General features: G+C 55.2%; 17 non-coding genes and 2 pseudogenes across 17 annotated transcripts; all 19 read left to right on the top strand.

Moving 5' to 3' along the window:
* Positions 1 to 1,772: 1,772 nt before the first annotated feature.
* Positions 1,773 to 1,891, top strand: LOC126101834 (5S ribosomal RNA). The gene has a single exon (XR_007522547.1). It is a non-coding gene; the product is annotated as a 5S ribosomal RNA (ribosomal RNA).
* Positions 1,892 to 2,750: 859 nt separating this feature from the next.
* LOC126101901 (5S ribosomal RNA) lies at positions 2,751 to 2,869 on the top strand. Its single transcript, XR_007522609.1, has one exon. It is a non-coding gene; the product is annotated as a 5S ribosomal RNA (ribosomal RNA).
* Positions 2,870 to 3,728: 859 nt separating this feature from the next.
* Positions 3,729 to 3,847, top strand: LOC126102598 (5S ribosomal RNA). Its single transcript, XR_007522886.1, has one exon. It is a non-coding gene; the product is annotated as a 5S ribosomal RNA (ribosomal RNA).
* An 858-nt stretch (positions 3,848 to 4,705) lies between these two features.
* LOC126102595 (5S ribosomal RNA) lies at positions 4,706 to 4,824 on the top strand. Its single transcript, XR_007522884.1, has one exon. It is a non-coding gene; the product is annotated as a 5S ribosomal RNA (ribosomal RNA).
* An 858-nt stretch (positions 4,825 to 5,682) lies between these two features.
* Positions 5,683 to 5,801, top strand: LOC126101988 (5S ribosomal RNA). The gene has a single exon (XR_007522689.1). It is a non-coding gene; the product is annotated as a 5S ribosomal RNA (ribosomal RNA).
* An 858-nt stretch (positions 5,802 to 6,659) lies between these two features.
* LOC126101832 (5S ribosomal RNA) lies at positions 6,660 to 6,778 on the top strand. Its single transcript, XR_007522546.1, has one exon. It is a non-coding gene; the product is annotated as a 5S ribosomal RNA (ribosomal RNA).
* An 858-nt stretch (positions 6,779 to 7,636) lies between these two features.
* LOC126101831 (5S ribosomal RNA) lies at positions 7,637 to 7,755 on the top strand. The gene has a single exon (XR_007522545.1). It is a non-coding gene; the product is annotated as a 5S ribosomal RNA (ribosomal RNA).
* An 858-nt stretch (positions 7,756 to 8,613) lies between these two features.
* LOC126102131 (5S ribosomal RNA) lies at positions 8,614 to 8,733 on the top strand (annotated as a pseudogene).
* Positions 8,734 to 9,587: 854 nt separating this feature from the next.
* LOC126101884 (5S ribosomal RNA) lies at positions 9,588 to 9,706 on the top strand. The gene has a single exon (XR_007522594.1). It is a non-coding gene; the product is annotated as a 5S ribosomal RNA (ribosomal RNA).
* An 854-nt stretch (positions 9,707 to 10,560) lies between these two features.
* On the top strand, positions 10,561 to 10,680 carry LOC126102130 (5S ribosomal RNA; annotated as a pseudogene).
* An 858-nt stretch (positions 10,681 to 11,538) lies between these two features.
* On the top strand, positions 11,539 to 11,657 carry LOC126101883 (5S ribosomal RNA). The gene has a single exon (XR_007522593.1). It is a non-coding gene; the product is annotated as a 5S ribosomal RNA (ribosomal RNA).
* An 858-nt stretch (positions 11,658 to 12,515) lies between these two features.
* LOC126101830 (5S ribosomal RNA) lies at positions 12,516 to 12,634 on the top strand. Its single transcript, XR_007522544.1, has one exon. It is a non-coding gene; the product is annotated as a 5S ribosomal RNA (ribosomal RNA).
* Positions 12,635 to 13,488: 854 nt separating this feature from the next.
* LOC126102594 (5S ribosomal RNA) lies at positions 13,489 to 13,607 on the top strand. Its single transcript, XR_007522883.1, has one exon. It is a non-coding gene; the product is annotated as a 5S ribosomal RNA (ribosomal RNA).
* An 859-nt stretch (positions 13,608 to 14,466) lies between these two features.
* LOC126101829 (5S ribosomal RNA) lies at positions 14,467 to 14,585 on the top strand. The gene has a single exon (XR_007522543.1). It is a non-coding gene; the product is annotated as a 5S ribosomal RNA (ribosomal RNA).
* An 853-nt stretch (positions 14,586 to 15,438) lies between these two features.
* LOC126102032 (5S ribosomal RNA) lies at positions 15,439 to 15,557 on the top strand. The gene has a single exon (XR_007522729.1). It is a non-coding gene; the product is annotated as a 5S ribosomal RNA (ribosomal RNA).
* Positions 15,558 to 16,416: 859 nt separating this feature from the next.
* On the top strand, positions 16,417 to 16,535 carry LOC126102593 (5S ribosomal RNA). The gene has a single exon (XR_007522882.1). It is a non-coding gene; the product is annotated as a 5S ribosomal RNA (ribosomal RNA).
* An 858-nt stretch (positions 16,536 to 17,393) lies between these two features.
* LOC126101828 (5S ribosomal RNA) lies at positions 17,394 to 17,512 on the top strand. Its single transcript, XR_007522542.1, has one exon. It is a non-coding gene; the product is annotated as a 5S ribosomal RNA (ribosomal RNA).
* An 854-nt stretch (positions 17,513 to 18,366) lies between these two features.
* LOC126102592 (5S ribosomal RNA) lies at positions 18,367 to 18,485 on the top strand. Its single transcript, XR_007522881.1, has one exon. It is a non-coding gene; the product is annotated as a 5S ribosomal RNA (ribosomal RNA).
* An 860-nt stretch (positions 18,486 to 19,345) lies between these two features.
* On the top strand, positions 19,346 to 19,464 carry LOC126101827 (5S ribosomal RNA). Its single transcript, XR_007522541.1, has one exon. It is a non-coding gene; the product is annotated as a 5S ribosomal RNA (ribosomal RNA).
* Positions 19,465 to 19,716: the final 252 nt, after the last annotated feature.

Genomic DNA, 19,716 nt, shown 5'->3' with positions numbered 1-19,716 from the left:
ATTTTCAAACTACCTTTCTGCTGTGACAAAGATGCTTCCTTAAGCCTTTTAAACTACTGTAATGGTACGAAAATGCAGTAATTAACTCAGTTTGAGGGAGAATGTGCTAACCAAGTTTGCCAAGAAGACTTTGAAAACGACAAAACAGTACGAATCGGCAGGTGATTTCTGAAATACGTCACCGCCTATTGTTGTGTAGGAGTGTAGAGTTCCAAATTTGATTTGTAACCACGAATTTATTCCTTAGTCGTCTCGTCTCGTCTCGTCTCGTCTCGTCCCGCAGACGTTTGTCGTGCTTGCGCTGTCATATGGACCACGACCCGAGCGGCAGCGAGCGGCAGTCGAGCAAAGTCGGGACAAGTCGGGACGGGGACAGGGACAGGGATAGGAATGGTGCGAATGCACTGCAAACTACGCAGACACCTGGTGTGAGGCGAGGCGAGGCGAGGCGAGGCGAGGCGAGGCGAGGAAGCCCACATCGCTACCAGTGGGCCCTCCAGCACGACACTGCCGCACCCCGCACAGGCCCTCCGCTGAACACCAGGGACAAGATGCGTCCTCCGCTAGTGTCGAAGGCTGACCGCGCCCAGCGAATGACAGGGGGTGCAACGAGCAGCAGTGCGTCCCACACACGCGGCGGTGCGCCCGCCAATTCGGCCGTCACTCTGCTGGGACGCCGGGCGCGCCTCCCCGCGCCGTCCTCGAGGAACTGGCGGTTGCGAAAGGAAGCGCTTTCGTCAAATGCGGCCGAAAACTAACATTTTGTGTGTTGGGAGAAAAGCCGAACGCGAATTCTGCCGTGCTCCTTTATTAGAGAGCGCCAACGGCCATACCATGATGAATACACCGGTTCTCGTCCGATCACCGAAGTACTTGGATGGGTGACCGCCTGGGAAACCCGGGTGCTGTTGGCTCCCTTCCTGTTTTTTTTTTTTTGTTATGTCGCCAGCCCAATTTTCAAACTACCTTTCTGCTGTGACAAAGATGCTTCCTTAAGCCTTTTAAACTACTGTAATGGTACGAAAATGCAGTAATTAACTCAGTTTGAGGGAGAATGTGCTAACCAAGTTTGCCAAGAAGACTTTGAAAACGACAAAACAGTACGAATCGGCAGGTGATTTCTGAAATACGTCACCGCCTATTGTTGTGTAGGAGTGTAGAGTTCCAAATTTGATTTGTAACCACGAATTTATTCCTTAGTCGTCTCGTCTCGTCTCGTCTCGTCTCGTCCCGCAGACGTTTGTCGTGCTTGCGCTGTCATATGGACCACGACCCGAGCGGCAGCGAGCGGCAGTCGAGCAAAGTCGGGACAAGTCGGGACGGGGACAGGGACAGGGATAGGAATGGTGCGAATGCACTGCAAACTACGCAGACACCTGGTGTGAGGCGAGGCGAGGCGAGGGGAGGCGAGGCGAGGCGAGGAAGCCCACATCGCTACCAGTGGGCCCTCCTGCACGACACTGCCGCACCCCGCACAGGCCCTCCGCTGAACACCAGGGACAAGATGCGTCCTCCGCTAGTGTCGAAGGCTGCACGCGCCCAGCGAATGACAGGGGGTGCAACGAGCAGCAGTGCGTCTCACACACGCGGCGGTGCGCCCGCCAATTCGGCCGTCACTCTGCTGGGACGCCGGGCGCGCCTCCCCGCGCCGTCCTCGAGGAACTGGCGGTTGCGGAAGGAAGCGCTTTCGTCAAATGCGGCCGAAAACTAACATTTTGTGTGGTGGGAGATAAGCCGAACGCGAATTCTGCCGTGCTCCTTTATTAGAGAGCGCCAACGGCCATACCATGATGAATACACCGGTTCTCGTCCGATCACCGAAGTTAAGCATCATCTGGCCCGGCTAGTACTTGGATGGGTGACCGCCTGGGAAACCCGGGTGCTGTTGGCTCCCTTCCTGTTTTTTTTTTTTTTGTTATGTCGCCAGCCCAATTTTCAAACTACCTTTCTGCTGTGACAAAGATGCTTCCTTAAGCCTTTTAAACTACTGTAATGGTACGAAAATGCAGTAATTAACTCAGTTTGAGGGAGAATGTGCTAACCAAGTTTGCCAAGAAGACTTTGAAAACGACAAAACAGTACGAATCGGCAGGTGATTTCTGAAATACGTCACCGCCTATTGTTGTGTAGGAGTGTAGAGTTCCAAATTTGATTTGTAACCACGAATTTATTCCTTAGTCGTCTCGTCTCGTCTCGTCTCGTCTCGTCCCGCAGACGTTTGTCGTGCTTGCGCTGTCATATGGACCACGACCCGAGCGGCAGCGAGCGGCAGTCGAGCAAAGTCGGGACAAGTCGGGACGGGGACAGGGACAGGGATAGGAATGGTGCGAATGCACTGCAAACTACGCAGACACCTGGTGTGAGGCGAGGCGAGGCGAGGCGAGGCGAGGCGAGGCGAGGAAGCCCACATCGCTACCAGTGGGCCCTCCAGCACGACACTGCCGCACCCCGCACAGGCCCTCCGCTGAACACCAGGGACAAGATGCGTCCTCCGCTAGTGTCGAAGGCTGACCGCGCCCAGCGAATGACAGGGGGTGCAACGAGCAGCAGTGCGTCCCACACACGCGGCGGTGCGCCCGCCAATTCGGCCGTCACTCTGCTGGGACGCCGGGCGCGCCTCCCCGCGCCGTCCTCGAGGAACTGGCGGTTGCGGAAGGAAGCGCTTTCGTCAAATGCGGCCGAAAACTAACATTTTGTGTGTTGGGAGAAAAGCCGAACGCGAATTCTGCCGTGCTCCTTTACTAGAGAGCGCCAACGGCCATACCATGATGAATACACCGGTTCTCGTCCGATCACCGAAGTTAAGCATCATCTGGCCCGGCTAGTACTAGGATGGGTGACCGTCTGGGAAACCCGGGTGCTGTTGGCTCCCTTCCTGTTTTTTTTTTTTTGTTATGTCGCCAGCCCAATTTTCAAACTACCTTTCTGTTGTGACAAAGATGCTTCCTTAAGCCTTTTAAACTACTGTAATGGTACGAAAATGCAGTAATTAACTCAGTTTGAGGGAGAATGTGCTAACCAAGTTTGCCAAGAAGACTTTGAAAACGACAAAACAGTACGAATCGGCAGGTGATTTCTGAAATACGTCACCGCCTATTGTTGTGTAGGAGTTTAGAGTTCCGAATTTGATTTGTAACCACGAATTTATTCCTTAGTCGTCTCGTCTCGTCTCGTCTCGTCTCGTCCCGCAGACGTTTGTCGTGCTTGCGCTGTCATATGGACCACGACCCGAGCGGCAGCGAGCGGCAGTCGAGCAAAGTCGGGACAAGTCGGGACGGGGACAGGGACAGGGATAGGAATGGTGCGAATGCACTGCAAACTACGCAGACACCTGGTGTGAGGCGAGGCGAGGCGAGGCGAGGCGAGGCGAGGCGAGGAAGCCCACATCGCTACCAGTGGGCCCTCCAGCACGACACTGCCGCACCCCGCACAGGCCCTCCGCTGAACACCAGGGACAAGATGCGTCCTCCGCTAGTGTCGAAGGCTGCACGCGCCCAGCGAATGACAGGGGGTGCAACGAGCAGCAGTGCGTCTCACACACGCGGCGGTGCGCCCGCCAATTCGGCCGTCACTCTGCTGGGACGCCGGGCGCGCCTCCCCGCGCCGTCCTCGAGGAACTGGCGGTTGCGGAAGGAAGCGCTTTCGTCAAATGCGGCCGAAAACTAACATTTTGTGTGGTGGGAGATAAGCCGAACGCGAATTCTGCCGTGCTCCTACATTAGATGAGCGCCAACGGCCATACCATGATGAATACACCGGTTCTCGTCCGATCACCGAAGTTAAGCATCATCGGGCCCGGCTAGTACTTGGATGGGTGACCGCCTGGGAAACCCGGGTGCTGTTGGCTCCCTTCCTGTTTTTTTTTTTTGTTATGTCGCCAGCCCAATTTTCAAACTACCTTTCTGTTGTGACAAAGATGCTTCCTTAAGCCTTTTAAACTACTGTAATGGTACGAAAATGCAGTAATTAACTCAGTTTGAGGGAGAATGTGCTAACCAAGTTTGCCAAGAAGACTTTGAAAACGACAAAACAGTACGAATCGGCAGGTGATTTCTGAAATACGTCACCGCCTATTGTTGTGTAGGAGTTTAGAGTTCCGAATTTGATTTGTAACCACGAATTTATTCCTTAGTCGTCTCGTCTCGTCTCGTCTCGTCTCGTCCCGCAGACGTTTGTCGTGCTTGCGCTGTCATATGGACCACGACCCGAGCGGCAGCGAGCGGCAGTCGAGCAAAGTCGGGACAAGTCGGGACGGGGACAGGGACAGGGATAGGAATGGTGCGAATGCACTGCAAACTACGCAGACACCTGGTGTGAGGCGAGGCGAGGCGAGGCGAGGCGAGGCGAGGCGAGGAAGCCCACATCGCTACCAGTGGGCCCTCCAGCACGACACTGCCGCACCCCGCACAGGCCCTCCGCTGAACACCAGGGACAAGATGCGTCCTCCGCTAGTGTCGAAGGCTGACCGCGCCCAGCGAATGACAGGGGGTGCAACGAGCAGCAGTGCGTCCCACACACGCGGCGGTGCGCCCGCCAATTCGGCCGTCACTCTGCTGGGACGCCGGGCGCGCCTCCCCGCGCCTTCCTCGAGGAACTGGCGGTTGCGGAAGGAAGCGCTTTCGTCAAATGCGGCCGAAAACTAACATTTTGTGTGGTGGGAGATAAGCCGAACGCGAATTCTGCCGTGCTCCTACATTAGATGAGCGCCAACGGCCATACCATGATGAATACACCGGTTCTCGTCCGATCACCGAAGTTAAGCATCATCGGGCCCGGCTAGTACTTGGATGGGTGACCGCCTGGGAAACCCGGGTGCTGTTGGCTCCCTTCCTGTTTTTTTTTTTTTGTTATGTCGCCAGCCCAATTTTCAAACTACCTTTCTGTTGTGACAAAGATGCTTCCTTAAGCCTTTTAAACTACTGTAATGGTACGAAAATGCAGTAATTAACTCAGTTTGAGGGAGAATGTGCTAACCAAGTTTGCCAAGAAGACTTTGAAAACGACAAAACAGTACGAATCGGCAGGTGATTTCTGAAATACGTCACCGCCTATTGTTGTGTAGGAGTTTAGAGTTCCGAATTTGATTTGTAACCACGAATTTATTCCTTAGTCGTCTCGTCTCGTCTCGTCTCGTCTCGTCCCGCAGACGTTTGTCGTGCTTGCGCTGTCATATGGACCACGACCCGAGCGGCAGCGAGCGGCAGTCGAGCAAAGTCGGGACAAGTCGGGACGGGGACAGGGACAGGGATAGGAATGGTGCGAATGCACTGCAAACTACGCAGACACCTGGTGTGAGGCGAGGCGAGGCGAGGCGAGGCGAGGCGAGGCGAGGAAGCCCACATCGCTACCAGTGGGCCCTCCAGCACGACACTGCCGCACCCCGCACAGGCCCTCCGCTGAACACCAGGGACAAGATGCGTCCTCCGCTAGTGTCGAAGGCTGACCGCGCCCAGCGAATGACAGGGGGTGCAACGAGCAGCAGTGCGTCCCACACACGCGGCGGTGCGCCCGCCAATTCGGCCGTCACTCTGCTGGGACGCCGGGCGCGCCTCCCCGCGCCGTCCTCGAGGAACTGGCGGTTGCGAAAGGAAGCGCTTTCGTCAAATGCGGCCGAAAACTAACATTTTGTGTGTTGGGAGAAAAGCCGAACGCGAATTCTGCCGTGCTCCTTTATTAGAGAGCGCCAACGGCCATGCCATGATGAATACACCGGTTCTCGTCCGATCACCGAAGTTAAGCATCATCTGGCCCGGCTAGTACTTGGATGGGTGACCGCCTGGGAAACCCGGGTGCTGTTGGCTCCCTTCCTGTTTTTTTTTTTTGTTATGTCGCCAGCCCAATTTTCAAACTACCTTTCTGCTGTGACAAAGATGCTTCCTTAAGCCTTTTAAACTACTGTAATGGTACGAAAATGCAGTAATTAACTCAGTTTGAGGGAGAATGTGCTAACCAAGTTTGCCAAGAAGACTTTGAAAACGACAAAACAGTACGAATCGGCAGGTGATTTCTGAAATACGTCACCGCCTATTGTTGTGTAGGAGTGTAGAGTTCCAAATTTGATTTGTAACCACGAATTTATTCCTTAGTCGTCTCGTCTCGTCTCGTCTCGTCTCGTCCCGCAGACGTTTGTCGTGCTTGCGCTGTCATATGGACCACGACCCGAGCGGCAGCGAGCGGCAGTCGAGCAAAGTCGGGACAAGTCGGGACGGGGACAGGGACAGGGATAGGAATGGTGCGAATGCACTGCAAACTACGCAGACACCTGGTGTGAGGCGAGGCGAGGCGAGGCGAGGCGAGGCGAGGCGAGGAAGCCCACATCGCTACCAGTGGGCCCTCCAGCACGACACTGCCGCACCCCGCACAGGCCCTCCGCTGTACACCAGGGACAAGATGCGTCCTCCGCTAGTGTCGAAGGCTGACCGCGCCCAGCGAATGACAGGGGGTGCAACGAGCAGCAGTGCGTCCCACACACGCGGCGGTGCGCCCGCCAATTCGGCCGTCACTCTGCTGGGACGCCGGGCGCGCCTCCCCGCGCCGTCCTCGAGGAACTGGCGGTTGCGGAAGGAAGCGCTTTCGTCAAATGCGGCCGAAAACTAACATTTTGTGTGGTGGGAGATAAGCCGAACGCGAATTCTGCCGTGCTCCTACATTAGATGAGCGCCAACGGCCATACCATGATGAATACACCGGTTCTCGTCCGATCACCGAAGTTAAGCATCATCTGGCCCGGCTAGTACTTGGATGGGTGACCGCCTGGGAAACCCGGGTGCTGTTGGCTCCCTTCCTGTTTTTTTTTTTTTGTTATGTCGCCAGCCCAATTTTCAAACTACCTTTCTGTTGTGACAAAGATGCTTCCTTAAGCCTTTTAAACTACTGTAATGGTACGAAAATGCAGTAATTAACTCAGTTTGAGGGAGAATGTGCTAACCAAGTTTGCCAAGAAGACTTTGAAAACGACAAAACAGTACGAATCGGCAGGTGATTTCTGAAATACGTCACCGCCTATTGTTGTGTAGGAGTTTAGAGTTCCGAATTTGATTTGTAACCACGAATTTATTCCTTAGTCGTCTCGTCTCGTCTCGTCTCGTCTCGTCCCGCAGACGTTTGTCGTGCTTGCGCTGTCATATGGACCACGACCCGAGCGGCAGCGAGCGGCAGTCGAGCAAAGTCGGGACAAGTCGGGACGGGGACAGGGACAGGGATAGGAATGGTGCGAATGCACTGCAAACTACGCAGACACCTGGTGTGAGGCGAGGCGAGGCGAGGCGAGGCGAGGCGAGGCGAGGAAGCCCACATCGCTACCAGTGGGCCCTCCAGCACGACACTGCCGCACCCCGCACAGGCCCTCCGCTGAACACCAGGGACAAGATGCGTCCTCCGCTAGTGTCGAAGGCTGACCGCGCCCAGCGAATGACAGGGGGTGCAACGAGCAGCAGTGCGTCCCACACACGCGGCGGTGCGCCCGCCAATTCGGCCGTCACTCTGCTGGGACGCCGGGCGCGCCTCCCCGCGCCGTCCTCGAGGAACTGGCGGTTGCGAAAGGAAGCGCTTTCGTCAAATGCGGCCGAAAACTAACATTTTGTGTGTTGGGAGAAAAGCCGAACGCGAATTCTGCCGTGCTCCTTTATTAGAGAGCGCCAACGGCCATACCATGATGAATACACCGGTTCTCGTCCGATCACCGAAGTTAAGCATCATCTGGCCCGGCTAGTACTTGGATGGGTGACCGCCTGGGAAACCCGGGTGCTGTTGGCTCCCTTCCTGTTTTTTTTTTTTTGTTACGTCGCCAGCCCAATTTTCAAACTACCTTTCTGCTGTGACAAAGATGCTTCCTTAAGCCTTTTAAACTACTGTAATGGTACGAAAATGCAGTAATTAACTCAGTTTGAGGGAGAATGTGCTAACCAAGTTTGCCAAGAAGACTTTGAAAACGACAAAACAGTACGAATCGGCAGGTGATTTCTGAAATACGTCACCGCCTATTGTTGTGTAGGAGTGTAGAGTTCCAAATTTGATTTGTAACCACGAATTTATTCCTTAGTCGTCTCGTCTCGTCTCGTCTCGTCTCGTCCCGCAGACGTTTGTCGTGCTTGCGCTGTCATATGGACCACGACCCGAGCGGCAGCGAGCGGCAGTCGAGCAAAGTCGGGACAAGTCGGGACGGGGACAGGGACAGGGATAGGAATGGTGCGAATGCACTGCAAACTACGCAGACACCTGGTGTGAGGCGAGGCGAGGCGAGGCGAGGCGAGGCGAGGAAGCCCACATCGCTACCAGTGGGCCCTCCTGCACGACACTGCCGCACCCCGCACAGGCCCTCCGCTGAACACCAGGGACAAGATGCGTCCTCCGCTAGTGTCGAAGGCTGCACGCGCCCAGCGAATGACAGGGGGTGCAACGAGCAGCAGTGCGTCTCACACACGCGGCGGTGCGCCCGCCAATTCGGCCGTCACTCTGCTGGGACGCCGGGCGCGCCTCCCCGCGCCGTCCTCGAGGAACTGGCGGTTGCGGAAGGAAGCGCTTTCGTCAAATGCGGCCGAAAACTAACATTTTGTGTGGTGGGAGATAAGCCGAACGCGAATTCTGCCTGCCGTGCTCCTACATTAGATGAGCGCCAACGGCGATACCATGATGAATACACCGGTTCTCGTCCGACCACCGAAGTTAAGCATCATCATGCCCGGCTAGTACTTGGATGGGTGACCGCCTGGGTCAACCCGGGTGCTGTTGGCTCCCTTCCCGTTTTTTTTTTTTTGTTATGTTGCCAGCCCAATTTTCAAACTACGTTTCTGTTGTGACAAAGATGCTTCCTTAAGCCTTTTAAACTACTGTAATGGTACGAAAATGCAGTAATTAACTCAGTTTGAGGGAGAATGTGCTAACCAAGTTTGCCAAGAAGACTTTGAAAACGACAAAACAGTACGAATCGGCAGGTGATTTCTGAAATACGTCACCGCCTATTGTTGTGTAGGAATGTAGAGTTCCAAATTTGATTTGTAACCACGAATTTATTCCTTAGTCGTCTCGTCTCGTCTCGTCTCGTCTCGTCCCGCAGACGTTTTTCGTGCTTGCGCTGTCATATGGACCACGACCCGAGCGGCAGCGAGCGGCAGTCGAGCAAAGTCGGGACAAGTCGGGACGGGGACAGGGACAGGGATAGGAATGGTGCGAATGCACTGCAAACTACGCAGACACCTGGTGTGAGGCGCGGCGAGGCGAGGCGAGGCGAGGCGAGGAAGCCCACATCGCTACCAGTGGGCCCTCCAGCACGACACTGCCACACCCCGCACAGGCCCTCCGCTGAACACCAGGGACAAGATGCGTCCTCCGCTAGTGTCGAAGGCTGAACGCGCCCAGCGAATGACAGGGGGTGCAACGAGCAGCAGTGCGTCTCACACACGCGGCGGTGCGCCCGCCAATTCGGCCGTCACTCTGCTGGGACGCCGGGCGCGCCTCCCCGCGCCGTCCTCGAGGAACTGGCGGTTGCGGAAGGAAGCGCTTTCGTCAAATGCGGCCGAAAACTAACATTTTGTGTGTTGGGAGAAAAGCCGAACGCGAATTCTGCCGTGCTCCTACATTAGATGAGCGCCAACGGCCATACCATGATGAATACACCGGTTCTCGTCCGATCACCGAAGTTAAGCATCATCGGGCCCTGCTAGTACTTGGATGGGTGACCGCCTGGGAAACCCGGGTGCTGTTGGCTCCCTTCCTGTTTTTTTTTTTTTGTTATGTCGCCAGCCCAATTTTCAAACTACCTTTCTGTTGTGACAAAGATGCTTCCTTAAACCGTTTAAACTACTGTAATGGTACGATAATGCAGTAATTAACTCAGTTTGAGGGAGAATGTGCTAACCAAGTTTGCCAAGAAGACTTTGAAAACGACAAAACAGTACGAATTGGCAGGTGATTTCTGAAATACGTCACCGCCTATTGTTGTGTAGGAATGTAGAGTTCCAAATTTGATTTGTAACCACGAATTTATTCCTTAGTCGTCTCGTCTCGTCTCGTCTCGTCTCGTCCCGCAGACGTTTTTCGTGCTTGCGCTGTCATATGGACCACGACCCGAGCGGCAGCGAGCGGCAGTCGAGCAAAGTCGGGACAAGTCGGGACGGGGACAGGGACAGGGATAGGAATGGTGCGAATGCACTGCAAACTACGCAGACACCTGGTGTGAGGCGCGGCGAGGCGAGGCGAGGCGAGGCGAGGAAGCCCACATCGCTACCAGTGGGCCCTCCAGCACGACACTGCCACACCCCGCACAGGCCCTCCGCTGAACACCAGGGACAAGATGCGTCCTCCGCTAGTGTCGAAGGCTGAACGCGCCCAGCGAATGACAGGGGGTGCAACGAGCAGCAGTGCGTCTCACACACGCGGCGGTGCGCCCGCCAATTCGGCCGTCACTCTGCTGGGACGCCGGGCGCGCCTCCCCGCGCCGTCCTCGAGGAACTGGCGGTTGCGGAAGGAAGCGCTTTCGTCAAATGCGGCCGAAAACTAACATTTTGTGTGTTGGGAGAAAAGCCGAACGCGAATTCTGCCGTGCTCCTACATTAGATGAGCGCCAACGGCGATACCATGATGAATACACCGGTTCTCGTCCGACCACCGAAGTTAAGCATCATCATGCCCGGCTAGTACTTGGATGGGTGACCGCCTGGGTCAACCCGGGTGCTGTTGGCTCCCTTCCCGTTTTTTTTTTTTGTTATGTTGCCAGCCCAATTTTCAAACTACGTTTCTGTTGGGACAAAGATGCTTCCTTAAGCCTTTTAAACTACTGTAATGGTACGAAAATGCAGTAATTAACTCAGTTTGAGGGAGAATGTGCTAACCAAGTTTGCCAAGAAGACTTTGAAAACGACAAAACAGTACGAATCGGCAGGTGATTTCTGAAATACGTCACCGCCTATTGTTGTGTAGGAATGTAGAGTTCCAAATTTGATTTGTAACCACGAATTTATTCCTTAGTCGTCTCGTCTCGTCTCGTCTCGTCTCGTCCCGCAGACGTTTTTCGTGCTTGCGCTGTCATATGGACCACGACCCGAGCGGCAGCGAGCGGCAGTCGAGCAAAGTCGGGACAAGTCGGGACGGGGACAGGGACAGGGATAGGAATGGTGCGAATGCACTGCAAACTACGCAGACACCTGGTGTGAGGCGCGGCGAGGCGAGGCGAGGCGAGGCGAGGCGTGGAAGCCCACATCGCTACCAGTGGGCCCTCCAGCACGACACTGCCACACCCCGCACAGGCCCTCCGCTGAACACCAGGGACAAGATGCGTCCTCCGCTAGTGTCGAAGGCTGAACGCGCCCAGCGAATGACAGGGGGTGCAACGAGCAGCAGTGCGTCTCACACACGCGGCGGTGCGCCCGCCAATTCGGCCGTCACTCTGCTGGGACGCCGGGCGCGCCTCCCCGCGCCGTCCTCGAGGAACTGGCGGTTGCGGAAGGAAGCGCTTTCGTCAAATGCGGCCGAAAACTAACATTTTGTGTGTTGGGAGAAAAGCCGAACGCGAATTCTGCCGTGCTCCTACATTAGATGAGCGCCAACGGCCATACCATGATGAATACACCGGTTCTCGTCCGATCACCGAAGTTAAGCATCATCGGGCCCTGCTAGTACTTGGATGGGTGACCGCCTGGGAAACCCGGGTGCTGTTGGCTCCCTTCCTGTTTTTTTTTTTTTGTTATGTCGCCAGCCCAATTTTCAAACTACCTTTCTGTTGTGACAAAGATGCTTCCTTAAACCGTTTAAACTACTGTAATGGTACGATAATGCAGTAATTAACTCAGTTTGAGGGAGAATGTGCTAACCAAGTTTGCCAAGAAGACTTTGAAAACGACAAAACAGTACGAATTGGCAGGTGATTTCTGAAATACGTCACCGCCTATTGTTGTGTAGGAATGTAGAGTTCCAAATTTGATTTGTAACCACGAATTTATTCCTTAGTCGTCTCGTCTCGTCTCGTCTCGTCTCGTCCCGCAGACGTTTTTCGTGCTTGCGCTGTCATATGGACCACGACCCGAGCGGCAGCGAGCGGCAGTCGAGCAAAGTCGGGACAAGTCGGGACGGGGACAGGGACAGGGATAGGAATGGTGCGAATGCACTGCAAACTACGCAGACACCTGGTGTGAGGCGAGGCGAGGCGAGGCGAGGCGAGGCGAGGCGAGGAAGCCCACATCGCTACCAGTGGGCCCTCCAGCACGACACTGCCGCACCCCGCACAGGCCCTCCGCTGAACACCAGGGACAAGATGCGTCCTCCGCTAGTGTCGAAGGCTGACCGCGCCCAGCGAATGACAGGGGGTGCAACGAGCAGCAGTGCGTCCCACACACGCGGCGGTGCGCCCGCCAATTCGGCCGTCACTCTGCTGGGACGCCGGGCGCGCCTCCCCGCGCCGTCCTCGAGGAACTGGCGGTTGCGAAAGGAAGCGCTTTCGTCAAATGCGGCCGAAAACTAACATTTTGTGTGTTGGGAGAAAAGCCGAACGCGAATTCTGCCGTGCTCCTTTATTAGAGAGCGCCAACGGCCATACCATGATGAATACACCGGTTCTCGTCCGATCACCGAAGTTAAGCATCATCTGGCCCGGCTAGTACTTGGATGGGTGACCGCCTGGGAAACCCGGGTGCTGTTGGCTCCCTTCCTGTTTTTTTTTTTTTGTTATGTCGCCAGCCCAATTTTCAAACTACCTTTCTGCTGTGACAAAGATGCTTCCTTAAGCCTTTTAAACTACTGTAATGGTACGAAAATGCAGTAATTAACTCAGTTTGAGGGAGAATGTGCTAACCAAGTTTGCCAAGAAGACTTTGAAAACGACAAAACAGTACGAATCGGCAGGTGATTTCTGAAATACGTCACCGCCTATTGTTGTGTAGGAGTGTAGAGTTCCAAATTTGATTTGTAACCACGAATTTATTCCTTAGTCGTCTCGTCTCGTCTCGTCTCGTCTCGTCCCGCAGACGTTTGCCGTGCTTGCGCTGTCATATGGACCACGACCCGAGCGGCAGCGAGCGGCAGTCGAGCAAAGTCGGGACAAGTCGGGACGGGGACAGGGACAGGGATAGGAATGGTGCGAATGCACTGCAAACTACGCAGACACCTGGTGTGAGGCGAGGCGAGGCGAGGCGAGGCGAGGCGAGGAAGCCCACATCGCTACCAGTGGGCCCTCCTGCACGACACTGCCGCACCCCGCACAGGCCCTCCGCTGAACACCAGGGACAAGATGCGTCCTCCGCTAGTGTCGAAGGCTGCACGCGCCCAGCGAATGACAGGGGGTGCAACGAGCAGCAGTGCGTCCCACACACGCGGCGGTGCGCCCGCCAATTCGGCCGTCACTCTGCTGGGACGCCGGGCGCGCCTCCCCGCGCCGTCCTCGAGGAACTGGCGGTTGCGGAAGGAAGCGCTTTCGTCAAATGCGGCCGAAAACTAACATTTTGTGTGGTGGGAGATAAGCCGAACGCGAATTCTGCCGTGCTCCTACATTAGATGAGCGCCAACGGCCATACCATGATGAATACACCGGTTCTCGTCCGATCACCGAAGTTAAGCATCATCGGGCCCGGCTAGTACTTGGATGGGTGACCGCCTGGGAAACCCGGGTGCTGTTGGCTCCCTTCCTGTTTTTTTTTTTTTTGTTATGTCGCCAGCCCAATTTTCAAACTACCTTTCTGTTGTGACAAAGATGCTTCCTTAAGCCTTTTAAACTACTGTAATGGTACGAAAATGCAGTAATTAACTCAGTTTGAGGGAGAATGTGCTAACCAAGTTTGCCAAGAAGACTTTGAAAACGACAAAACAGTACGAATCGGCAGGTGATTTCTGAAATACGTCACCGCCTATTGTTGTGTAGGAGTTTAGAGTTCCGAATTTGATTTGTAACCACGAATTTATTCCTTAGTCGTCTCGTCTCGTCTCGTCTCGTCTCGTCCCGCAGACGTTTGTCGTGCTTGCGCTGTCATATGGACCACGACCCGAGCGGCAGCGAGCGGCAGTCGAGCAAAGTCGGGACAAGTCGGGACGGGGACAGGGACAGGGATAGGAATGGTGCGAATGCACTGCAAACTACGCAGACACCTGGTGTGAGGCGAGGCGAGGCGAGGCGAGGCGAGGCGAGGCGAGGAAGCCCACATCGCTACCAGTGGGCCCTCCAGCACGACACTGCCGCACCCCGCACAGGCCCTCCGCTGAACACCAGGGACAAGATGCGTCCTCCGCTAGTGTCGAAGGCTGACCGCGCCCAGCGAATGACAGGGGGTGCAACGAGCAGCAGTGCGTCCCACACACGCGGCGGTGCGCCCGCCAATTCGGCCGTCACTCTGCTGGGACGCCGGGCGCGCCTCCCCGCGCCGTCCTCGAGGAACTGGCGGTTGCGAAAGGAAGCGCTTTCGTCAAATGCGGCCGAAAACTAACATTTTGTGTGTTGGGAGAAAAGCCGAACGCGAATTCTGCCGTGCTCCTTTATTAGAGAGCGCCAACGGCCATACCATGATGAATACACCGGTTCTCGTCCGATCACCGAAGTTAAGCATCATCTGGCCCGGCTAGTACTTGGATGGGTGACCGCCTGGGAAACCCGGGTGCTGTTGGCTCCCTTCCTGTTTTTTTTTTTTTGTTATGTCGCCAGCCCAATTTTCAAACTACCTTTCTGCTGTGACAAAGATGCTTCCTTAAGCCTTTTAAACTACTGTAATGGTACGAAAATGCAGTAATTAACTCAGTTTGAGGGAGAATGTGCTAACCAAGTTTGCCAAGAAGACTTTGAAAACGACAAAACAGTACGAATCGGCAGGTGATTTCTGAAATACGTCACCGCCTATTGTTGTGTAGGAGTGTAGAGTTCCAAATTTGATTTGTAACCACGAATTTATTCCTTAGTCGTCTCGTCTCGTCTCGTCTCGTCTCGTCCCGCAGACGTTTGTCGTGCTTGCGCTGTCATATGGACCACGACCCGAGCGGCAGCGAGCGGCAGTCGAGCAAAGTCGGGACAAGTCGGGACGGGGACAGGGACAGGGATAGGAATGGTGCGAATGCACTGCAAACTACGCAGACACCTGGTGTGAGGCGAGGCGAGGCGAGGCGAGGCGAGGCGAGGAAGCCCACATCGCTACCAGTGGGCCCTCCAGCACGACACTGCCGCACCCCGCACAGGCCCTCCGCTGAACACCAGGGACAAGATGCGTCCTCCGCTAGTGTCGAAGGCTGACCGCGCCCAGCGAATGACAGGGGGTGCAACGAGCAGCAGTGCGTCCCACACACGCGGCGGTGCGCCCGCCAATTCGGCCGTCACTCTGCTGGGACGCCGGGCGCGCCTCCCCGCGCCGTCCTCGAGGAACTGGCGGTTGCGAAAGGAAGCGCTTTCGTCAAATGCGGCCGAAAACTAACATTTTGTGTGTTGGGAGAAAAGCCGAACGCGAATTCTGCCGTGCTCCTTTATTAGAGAGCGCCAACCGCCATACCATGATGAATACACCGGTTCTCGTCCGATCACCGAAGTTAAGCATCATCTGGCCCGGCTAGTACTTGGATGGGTGACCGCCTGGGAAACCCGGGTGCTGTTGGCTCCCTTCCTGTTTTTTTTTTTTTGTTATGTCGCCAGCCCAATTTTCAAACTACCTTTCTGCTGTGACAAAGATGCTTCCTTAAGCCTTTTAAACTACTGTAATGGTACGAAAATGCAGTAATTAACTCAGTTTGAGGGAGAATGTGCTAACCAAGTTTGCCAAGAAGACTTTGAAAACGACAAAACAGTACGAATCGGCAGGTGATTTCTGAAATACGTCACCGCCTATTGTTGTGTAGGAGTGTAGAGTTCCAAATTTGATTTGTAACCACGAATTTATTCCTTAGTCGTCTCGTCTCGTCTCGTCTCGTCTCGTCTCGTCCCGCAGACGTTTGTCGTGCTTGCGCTGTCATATGGACCACGACCCGAGCGGCAGCGAGCGGCAGTCGAGCAAAGTCGGGACAAGTCGGGACGGGGACAGGGACAGGGATAGGAATGGTGCGAATGCACTGCAAACTACGCAGACACCTGGTGTGAGGCGAGGCGAGGCGAGGCGAGGCGAGGCGAGGAAGCCCACATCGCTACCAGTGGGCCCTCCTGCACGACACTGCCGCACCCCGCACAGGCCCTCCGCTGAACACCAGGGACAAGATGCGTCCTCCGCTAGTGTCGAAGGCTGCACGCGCCCAGCGAATGACAGGGGGTGCAACGAGCAGCAGTGCGTCTCACACACGCGGCGGTGCGCCCGCCAATTCGGCCGTCACTCTGCTGGGACGCCGGGCGCGCCTCCCCGCGCCGTCCTCGAGGAACTGGCGGTTGCGGAAGGAAGCGCTTTCGTCAAATGCGGCCGAAAACTAACATTTTGTGTGGTGGGAGATAAGCCTAACGCGAATTCTGCCGTGCTCCTACATTAGATGAGCGCCAACGGCCATACCATGATGAATACACCGGTTCTCGTCCGATCACCGAAGTTAAGCATCATCGGGCCCGGCTAGTACTTGGATGGGTGACCGCCTGGGAAACCCGGGTGCTGTTGGCTCCCTTCCTGTTTTTTTTTTTTTGTTATGTCGCCAGCCCAATTTTCAAACTACCTTTCTGTTGTGACAAAGATGCTTCCTTAAGCCTTTTAAACTACTGTAATGGTACGAAAATGCAGTAATTAACTCAGTTTGAGGGAGAATGTGCTAACCAAGTTTGCCAAGAAGACTTTGAAAACGACAAAACAGTACGAATCGGCAGGTGATTTCTGAAATACGTCACCGCCTATTGTTGTGTAGGAGTTTAGAGTTCCGAATTTGATTTGTAACCACGAATTTATTCCTTAGTCGTCTCGTCTCGTCTCGTCTCGTCTCGTCCCGCAGACGTTTGTCGTGCTTGCGCTGTCATATGGACCACGACCCGAGCGGCAGCGAGCGGCAGTCGAGCAAAGTCGGGACAAGTCGGGACGGGGACAGGGACAGGGATAGGAATGGTGCGAATGCACTGCAAACTACGCAGACACCTGGTGTGAGGCGAGGCGAGGCGAGGCGAGGCGAGGCGAGGCGAGGAAGCCCACATCGCTACCAGTGGGCCCTCCAGCACGACACTGCCGCACCCCGCACAGGCCCTCCGCTGATCACCAGGGACAAGATGCGTCCTCCGCTAGTGTCGAAGGCTGACCGCGCCCAGCGAATGACAGGGGGTGCAACGAGCAGCAGTGCGTCCCACACACGCGGCGGTGCGCCCGCCAATTCGGCCGTCACTCTGCTGGGACGCCGGGCGCGCCTCCCCGCGCCGTCCTCGAGGAACTGGCGGTTGCGAAAGGAAGCGCTTTCGTCAAATGCGGCCGAAAACTAACATTTTGTGTGTTGGGAGAAAAGCCGAACGCGAATTCTGCCGTGCTCCTTTATTAGAGAGCGCCAACGGCCATACCATGATGAATACACCGGTTCTCGTCCGATCACCGAAGTTAAGCATCATCTGGCCCGGCTAGTACTTGGATGGGTGACCGCCTGGGAAACCCGGGTGCTGTTGGCTCCCTTCCTGTTTTTTTTTTTTTGTTATGTCGCCAGCCCAATTTTCAAACTACCTTTCTGCTGTGACAAAGATGCTTCCTTAAGCCTTTTAAACTACTGTAATGGTACGAAAATGCAGTAATTAACTCAGTTTGAGGGAGAATGTGCTAACCAAGTTTGCCAAGAAGACTTTGAAAACGACAAAACAGTACGAATCGGCAGGTGATTTCTGAAATACGTCACCGCCTATTGTTGTGTAGGAGTGTAGAGTTCCAAATTTGATTTGTAACCACGAATTTATTCCTTAGTCGTCTCGTCTCGTCTCGTCTCGTCTCGTCCCGCAGACGTTTGTCGTGCTTGCGCTGTCATATGGACCACGACCCGAGCGGCAGCGAGCGGCAGTCGAGCAAAGTCGGGACAAGTCGGGACGGGGACAGGGACAGGGATAGGAATGGTGCGAATGCACTGCAAACTACGCAGACACCTGGTGTGAGGCGAGGCGAGGCGAGGCGAGGCGAGGCGAGGAAGCCCACATCGCTACCAGTGGGCCCTCCTGCACGACACTGCCGCACCCCGCACAGGCCCTCCGCTGAACACCAGGGACAAGATGCGTCCTCCGCTAGTGTCGAAGGCTGCACGCGCCCAGCGAATGACAGGGGGTGCAACGAGCAGCAGTGCGTCCCACACACGCGGCGGTGCGCCCGCCAATTCGGCCGTCACTCTGCTGGGACGCCGGGCGCGCCTCCCCGCGCCGTCCTCGAGGAACTGGCGGTTGCGGAAGGAAGCGCTTTCGTCAAATGCGGCCGAAAACTAACATTTTGTGTGGTGGGAGATAAGCCGAACGCGAATTCTGCCGTGCTCCTACATTAGATGAGCGCCAACGGCCATACCATGATGAATACACCGGTTCTCGTCCGATCACCGAAGTTAAGCATCATCGGGCCCGGCTAGTACTTGGATGGGTGACCGCCTGGGAAACCCGGGTGCTGTTGGCTCCCTTCCTGTTTTTTTTTTTTTTTGTTATGTCGCCAGCCCAATTTTCAAACTACCTTTCTGTTGTGACAAAGATGCTTCCTTAAGCCTTTTAAACTACTGTAATGGTACGAGAATGCAGTAATTAACTCAGTTTGAGGGAGAATGTGCTAACCAAGTTTGCCAAGAAGACTTTGAAAACGACAAAACAGTACGAATCGGCAGGTGATTTCTGAAATACGTCACCGCCTATTGTTGTGTAGGAGTTTAGAGTTCCGAATTTGATTTGTAACCACGAATTTATTCCTTAGTCGTCTCGTCTCGTCTCGTCTCGTCTCGTCCCGCAGACGTTTGTCGTGCTTGCGCTGTCATATGGACCACGACCCGAGCGGCAGCGAGCGGCAGTCGAGCAAAGTCGGGACAAGTCGGGACGGGGACAGGGACAGGGATAGGAATGGTGCGAATGCACTGCAAACTACGCAGACACCTGGTGTGAGGCGAGGCGAGGCGAGGCGAGGCGAGGCGAGGCGAGGAAGCCCACATCGCTACCAGTGGGCCCTCCAGCACGACACTGCCGCACCCCGCACAGGCCCCCCGCTGAACACCAGGGACAAGATGCGTCCTCCGCTAGTGTCGAAGGCTGACCGCGCCCAGCGAATGACAGGGGGTGCAACGAGCAGCAGTGCGTCCCACACACGCGGCGGTGCGCCCGCCAATTCGGCCGTCACTCTGCTGGGACGCCGGGCGCGCCTCCCCGCGCCGTCCTCGAGGAACTGGCGGTTGCGAAAGGAAGCGCTTTCGTCAAATGCGGCCGAAAACTAACATTTTGTGTGTTGGGAGAAAAGCCGAAAGCGAATTCTGCCGTGCTCCTTTATTAGAGAGCGCCAACGGCCATACCATGATGAATACACCGGTTCTCGTCCGATCACCGAAGTTAAGCATCATCTGGCCCGGCTAGTACTTGGATGGGTGACCGCCTGGGAAACCCGGGTGCTGTTGGCTCCCTTCCTGTTTTTTTTTTTTTGTTATGTCGCCAGCCCAATTTTCAAACTACCTTTCTGCTGTGACAAAGATGCTTCCTTAAGCCTTTTAAACTACTGTAATGGTACGAAAATGCAGTAATTAACTCAGTTTGAGGGAGAATGTGCTAACCAAGTTTGCCAAGAAGACTTTGAAAACGACAAAACAGTACGAATCGGCAGGTGATTTCTGAAATACGTCACCGCCTATTGTTGTGTAGGAGTGTAGAGTTCC

Source organism: Schistocerca cancellata, chromosome 9, assembly GCF_023864275.1.
Source record: "Schistocerca cancellata isolate TAMUIC-IGC-003103 chromosome 9, iqSchCanc2.1, whole genome shotgun sequence".
NCBI classification, from domain to species: Eukaryota; Metazoa; Arthropoda; class Insecta; order Orthoptera; family Acrididae; genus Schistocerca; species Schistocerca cancellata.
The sequence above is the reverse complement of the archived record's forward strand: the minus strand, read 5'-3'. Positions and strand labels throughout refer to the sequence as shown.